This window comes from Chionomys nivalis, chromosome 2 (genome assembly GCF_950005125.1).
Source record: "Chionomys nivalis chromosome 2, mChiNiv1.1, whole genome shotgun sequence".
In the NCBI taxonomy this organism is placed as follows: Eukaryota; Metazoa; Chordata; class Mammalia; order Rodentia; family Cricetidae; genus Chionomys; species Chionomys nivalis.
Window position 1 is genome coordinate 14,169,094 of NC_080087.1, and position 5,460 is coordinate 14,174,553.

At 44.9% G+C, this 5,460-nt stretch overlaps 1 pseudogene; it reads left to right on the plus strand.

The window, feature by feature from the left end:
• Positions 1 to 707: 707 nt before the first annotated feature.
• LOC130870100 (Y-box-binding protein 1-like) lies at positions 708 to 1,886 on the plus strand (annotated as a pseudogene).
• Positions 1,887 to 5,460: the final 3,574 nt, after the last annotated feature.

A 5,460-nucleotide genomic window follows, 5' to 3' on the forward strand; every position in this document is an offset into this window, starting at 1 on the left:
CACTCTTATTTCAACACATTTGTTTTGAAACGATCCCTCAGATTTCCTCATTTGTTTGTGGAAGACTTTGATGTACTATTGTTGCTAGTATGCCTAGGTCCTAAGAATCTCTAGTGCAACGTGAACTAAAAATGGTAAAAGATGTCCTTGTCTTGTTCCCAACCCTCTGGGGGAAATCATCCAGTCTTACCCATAGGGATGATATTATTACAGCTGCCCTGGCTTTTTTTGTGGACAGCCATTATCAGATGGCGTGTGTTGCCTGTGACTCCCAGCAATGCTTGATCTTAAACATTTATTTCTTAATTGTGTGTATGTGCATTTGAGTTCATTTGGCTACAGAGACCTGAAGGGGGCACCAGTTACTCTGGAGCTGGAGTCTCAGACAGCTATGGGTACTGGGAACTGAACTCTGGTCCTCCACAGGAGCTCTGAGGATGTGGGGCTCTCAACCACCTCTCCGGCCCAGTTTTGTCTGATTTTAGTAGCAAGATTTGTGGGTCTCCTAGGATGAACTGAGGATTTCCCTTCTTGCTGTGTGTAGAGGAAATTGGATAAAAATTGACCTTGGGAGTTCGATCGGTAGCGGGAGCGGAGAGTGGAGCCCAGAGAGCCCTGAGAGCCCCACCGCCGCCGCCCTAGTCACCATCACACCCCAGGAGGAGCCGCAGCCGTCGCTGCCGGCCCCAGTCACCACCACCGCAACCATGAGCAGCGAGGCCGAGACCCAGCAGCAGCCCGCCGCCCCCGCCGCCGCCCTCAGCGCCTCCACCAGCCCGGCTCCACGGGCAGCGGCGCGGGGAGTGGCGGCCCGGGCGGCCTCACATCGGCGGCGCCCGCCGGCGGGTTCAAGAAGGTCATCGCAACGAAGGTTTTGGGAACAGTAAAATGGTTCAATGTAAGGAACGAATACGGTTTCATCAACAGGAATGACACCAAGGAAGACGTATTTGTACACCAGACTGCCATTAAGAAGAATAACCCCAGGAAGTACCTTCGCAGTGTAGGAGATGGAGAGACTGTGGAGTTTGATGTTGTTGAAGGAGAAAAGGGTGCCGAGGCAGCAAATGTTACAGGCCCTGGTGGAGTTCCAGTTCAAGGCAGTAAATACGCAGCAGACCGTAACCATTGTAGATGCTACCCACGTCGTAGGGGTCCTCCATGTAATTACCAGCAGAATTACCAGAATAGTGAGAGTGGGGAAAAGAACGAGGGATCGGAAAGCGCTCCTGAAGGTCAAGCCCAACAGCGCCGGCCCTATTGCAGGCGAAGATTCCCATCTTACTATTTGCAGAGACCCTATGGGCGTCGACCACAGTATTCCAACCCTCCTGTGCAAGGAGAAGTGATGGAGGGTGCTGACAACCAGGGTGCAGGAGAGCAAGGTAGACCAGTGAGACAGAATATGTATCGGGGTTACAGACCACGATTTCGCAGGGGCCCTCCTCGCCAAAGACAGCCTAGAGAGGATGGCAATGAAGAGGACAAAGAAAATCAAGGAGACTGAGACCCAAGGTCAGCAGCCACCTCAACGTCGGTATCGCCGCAACTTCAGTTACCGACGCAGACGCCCAGAGAACCCTAAACCACAAGATGGCAAAGAGACAAAAGCAGCCGATCCACCAGCTGAGAATTCGTCCACCTCCCGAGGCTGAGCAGGGCGGGGCTGAGTAAATGCCGGCTTACCATCTCTACCATCATCCGGTTTGGTCATCCAACAAGAAGAAACGAATATGAAATTCCAGCAATAAGAAATGAACAAAGATTGGAGCTGAAGACCTTAAGTGCTTGCTTTTTGCCTGTTGACCAGATACGCTAGAACTATCTGCATTATCTATGCAGCGTGGGGTTTTTATTATTTTTACCTAAAGATGTCTCTTTTTGGTAATGACAAATGTGGTTTTTTTTTTTTTAAAAAAAAAAGGTCTGGTTTTTCTCAATACACCTTTAATGGTTTTTAAATTGTTTCATATCTGGTCAAGTTAAGATTTTTAAGAACTTCATTTTTAATTTGTAATAAAAAGTTTACAACTTGATTTTTTCAAAAAAAGTCAACAAACTACAAGCACCTGCTAATAAAGGTCTTAAATAAAAATTAAAAAAAATTGACCTTGGATTTTATTATTTGGAAGGATTCACCAAGCTTGTGGATGGTTCAAAATGGCAAGAAAAAAATTCATTGTTATTTATTATTAATTGTTCTGAATTAAAGTGAAATTAAAGCTTGTGCAACCTCAACCAAATCCAGTACCTCTTCACTCTGCACTCTCCAAGAGTGATTGCCCCAGTGATGTCTTTCCTTTACTCAGCAGCTGGTTCCTTAATGGGAGGAACTCAGATCCTTTCATTTCCTAGACAGCCATGTGCCCATCTCTTCTTCCCCATAATTTTTCAGTCTTTTCTTTGTTTATAAACTGCTGTTGTCAGGAAGCCATGGCTTGAAGGTAGAAGAATGGCTGAGTTTTCCCTTCCTTAAGAGTATCCAGAATGGAGTTGAGGAAAGAAGGCCACCTAGGCTTACACCCTATTCAGGTTTTCACTAACTCTGTCTGCATCAAATCGGGAACCGTCTATTGTGAACTCTAATCCAGACTAAAGCATAACTCTATTAATGGGAATTTTACCAAAAAAAAAAAAAACAGATGCTGTGAGGAGCTAAATGCTAAGGACACTGGCAGAGGGGGCGGCTCCTGAGTTTTCATTGTCTGACTATTTAGACAGACTCTGCATACTAAATCTTCACTTCCCATGTGTCGGAGTCATGGCAAACTCATCGTAGTAAAATATGCAAGCTAGAGTTGGGGATTGAGCGACCTGCATTTATTTCTGAATGCACGTTTGCTAGGCAAAGGAGAAGGAACACATGTGTTCATCCATTCTGAACTCATTAACAAAGCAGGAACATTAGCAAAATATGTCTTTTGCCAGTTTCTGGAATGGAAGAGGGAACAATTAAACTGTAAGGCACTCCAGGGTGGGTATTATGACCTAATAATGACAAGCCCTGGTAGTTTTGACTGAGTGCCATTAACTGCCAAGGCATATCATTGCTTGTCTGTAATACGCACCCTGGAGTGTCTTGTGGGGAGGATATAAATGTTAATTCCTAAAGAAACTCATTCAGCGAAGGAAGACACCATTGCTCTGAGAAGGGGAATGTGTCAGAATCTCCATGAGGAGTTCGCTTTGGTGAGGTAGGCTAGGTTGAACTACTTCAGCATTTCCCTAGAAATAAAAGGCCATTCAGTAAAATCAGAAAGAAACGGGGGTGTAGATGTGTGGTTGGGCTTTACCAATTCCCAGGTTCTTTCCTGGTGTTTTTGTTGCTCAAAAACCTGGGCTCTCACCTTCTCTCATTCCAAGGGAGGTTGACGATTCAGCCAGCTTATTCTATACTGCATTTAGGAAACAAAATGACATGAGAAGTCTTTATAATTAACTCCGAGATGCTTAGCATATAGCAAGACTCAGGAAGAGCTAGATAACCTTCATATAAATGGTTGATACAAATGGTTTGCTTCTCTTTTTCCATGTATATGCTATGTAGGGGGTATACATGTATGTGCAAACCTGTGGGACATACACATGGTGGGCTCTAATGTATCTCTGTGTTTGTACATGTGAAGCCTGGAGGTTGATGTCATGAGTCATCTTCAGTAAACTCCCCCCCCCCACACACACACACCTTATTTCTTGGGGCAGGATCTCTCAATGGAGCTCAGAACTCAGCAGTGTGGCTAGTCTCCCTAACCAGCTTGCACTTGGGATGCTTTGTCTCTCCACCTGCCCAGGCCACCTTCCAAGGATGGAATTACAGGTGCATGTCCTCTCACCTGACATTCCGGGGAGTCTAAGGATCTGAACAATGGTCCTCAAACTTGTGTGGTAAGCACTTTAGCCACAGAGCAATATCCACAGTGCCCTTAAGAGATTTTTGAAAGAAGATGAAGGCTTTCTTTTTTGAGGGAAAGTTTGGTGCACATAAAGATTGGGGGATGTGTGTTTTTCATTCAAAGTAATCTTTGTAGTTGGTACTCCCTACCTGGGGTCTGGTTTGTTTTGATCTCCTGACTTTAAACCTCCCTTCTTGCTATCCCATAATAAACAGTTCAAGACCACACCACCATCTCATGCACAGGGGTGTGATTCAGGACTGCCGCTTCCCTTGGATCCCACATGCCATTTGAGAACAAAGGTGGATGAATGTATTTCAACTCTGTGTCCCAGTTTTGTTTTGCCTGATATGGTAGTTTGAATGAGAATGCCCTCCCTACAAGATCTGATATTTGAATACTTGGTCCCTACTTGGTGGCCCTGTTCAGAGAAGTTAAGGAAGTGCAGCCTTGCCGGAGGAAGTGTGTCACTGCAGGCAGGCTTTGAGAGTTGAAAGCCTCACCTACATCATCTGTCTTGTTTGCTCTTTCTGCTTCACACTTGCATTTGAAGATGTAAGCTCTCAGCTTCCTCTCCCTGCCTATGTGCCAGGGGCCACTTGCTACCGTGGTGAACTCTTATCTCTTTGTAACCACCATCCAAAATAGGCTATTGCAGAAGTCACTTCTGTTCACAATGTTTTATCATAGCAAAGTAATTATAACATATTTTTATGTTTGTTATTTTTAATTGTGAAGACATTGTCTCGTTCTGATGAAGCAAAGAATACTGTTCTCTCAAGTTTAGAAGATGTTAATGAGCTTGTATGTCATGGAAAGAGGTTGCAGAAAATTTTTTCTATGCTGTGAAGGCCTCCCCTTTTCCTTGCCTGAGTGGAGTGTGTACACAGCATGAAGGAAAAATGACCATATATCTGTATATCAGTAGGCAGATAGATCCATATGTAGGTGCATACATACATAGACATTTTGGAATAGGTTTTCACTATGCAGCTCAGGCTACTCTGAAACTCATTACATAGCCCGGCCTTGAACTTGCCTCTCCAGTTGAGTGCTGGGATTCCAGGTGGGTGCTGGTATGCCCAGGTCATTGTGATCAATAATTTACTGGCTAGGCCACCAGTCATAGACAAGTGAGAGTTCTGGTGTTTAAGAAGAGCCACAGTAAGCGAAGTATTGGATGTCTGATGCACAAACAAGAGGACACAAATACCTGAGCTGTCATTGTTTGCAGTTTAGGACTCCTGGTAACCTACAAGACTGGGTGAGTATCTTCACTGGTTAACAGAGATCTGTTTTGCCAATTTGGGAAACATGTCACAGCAATCCTAGTTTTCTTTTCCCCCAAGGATTGGCTGACTTTCCCTATCCATGAGCTAAGGCCCACTCCTATTCTTATGTTCTTGAGATTCTTGGCCCGAGGAAATAGTGTGGAGCTATAGGAATAATTACAGCAAACTACTGTAAACAGAAGAAGATGAAACACCAAGGACAGGCAAAGCCAAGCTCAGCAGCAGCAATTCCACAAAGTCTTTTCCCTGTGGTTACTACTGCCAGCTGTCTTCAG